The sequence below is a fragment of the Octopus bimaculoides genome, chromosome 16 (genome assembly GCF_001194135.2).
Source record: "Octopus bimaculoides isolate UCB-OBI-ISO-001 chromosome 16, ASM119413v2, whole genome shotgun sequence".
NCBI classification, from domain to species: Eukaryota; Metazoa; Mollusca; class Cephalopoda; order Octopoda; family Octopodidae; genus Octopus; species Octopus bimaculoides.
In genome coordinates, this window is record NC_068996.1 from 43,824,966 (window position 1) to 43,826,509 (window position 1,544).

At 32.9% G+C, this 1,544-nt stretch overlaps 1 protein-coding gene across 1 annotated transcript in view; it reads left to right on the forward strand.

Moving 5' to 3' along the window:
* LOC106883329 (transient-receptor-potential-like protein) overlaps window positions 1-1,544 on the forward strand; it is a 179,707-nt gene that overhangs the window by 131,642 nt on the left and 46,521 nt on the right. The window lies entirely within an intron of this gene.

Genomic DNA, 1,544 nt, shown 5'->3' on the forward strand with positions numbered 1-1,544 from the left:
CCCTTTAGATACCAACCTGGCTGAAACCACTTCTGGCTCTGAGTACAAATGTCTTGTTTACAAAAGTTTTGAATTAAAATCTTCCACCAAACCTTAGTCACAATTTATGTTCCTAACACTAGCTTAATGATAACCAAGTTATTTAACTAAATTCTTTACTATATTTAGAATTAATTAAAAGAAACACAGAGCATCTCAACAGAAATATGGTAACAAAAGGGTTAAAATATATAATAGAGAAACAATTCTTAACCCTTTAGATACTAACCCAGCTAAAACTGCCTCTAGCTCTGTAGTACAAATGTCTTGCTTTCATAATTTCTGAATTAAAATCTTCCACCAAATTTATGTTCCTAACACTAACTTAATGATAATTAAGTTATTTTACTAAATTCTTTGTTATATTTAAGGTAATTGAAAGAAACACAGAGCATCTCAAAATAAATACAGTAACAAAAGGGTTGAATAATAAACCATGATAGGTGAACTGCGATATGGCAGGGGATTACTGTATTCGTAAATGTTGTTCTATTTCTACTACTAGCATATTTTTATTATTGTATATTATAAATTTTTGTACATTCAATAGTGTATTCAGATATTTTTTTTTTCCTTATTTCTTTACTTCCTTCTTCTCTGTTAATCTTACATCTCTTTCAAGGTGCTTTTGTATAACTGTTTGGTGTAGTGTAGATATATGTTTATGACTCACTGATGTATTGTTCCTTTACTCCAGGCCATTTTTTAATTTTGCTTCTATTTTATCAAGCTTTACCAATATGACTGCTACAAATTTGCTATTACTGGTTTAGGTGCATTAGTGGAAACTTAAGTCGTATCTATTTTGCAATAAATACAAACATGTTTATTCATATGCTTTCTATATACTGAAGTTGAACATTTTAACCAAAAAAGAAAAGCAATCGTATCTCTGCAACATGTTTCTTGTTGTTACAACAGTGAGGAGGGTCTTTTCATAAAATAAAGTATGGCTTCTCCAACATATGTTGCAGTCATTTTATCATTATTATTAATAGTTGTAGAAGTAGTTTTAGTATTCTGTCGAGATCGACTTTGCCTTTCACCCTTTCAGGGCCAATGAAATAAGTATCACTTGAGCACTGGGGTTGATGTATTCAGCTAGGCCCCTTCCTCAAAATTTCAGGCCTTATGCCTACAATAGAAATGATTATTACTCTTTTACTCTTTTACTTGTTTCAGTCATTTGACTGTTGCCATGCTGGAGCACCGCCTTTAGTCGAGCAAATCGACCCCAAGACTTATTCTTTATAAGCCTAGTACTTATTCTATCGGTCTCTTTTGCTGAACCGCTAAGTTGCGGGACGTAAACACACCAGCATCGGTTGTCAAGTGATGTTGGGGGGGACAAACACAGATACACAAACATATATACACACACACACATATATATACATATACATATATATATATATATATATATACGACAGGCTTCTTTCAGTGTCCGTCTACCAAATCCACTCACAAGGCTTTGGTCAGCCCAAGGCTATAGTAGAAGACACTTT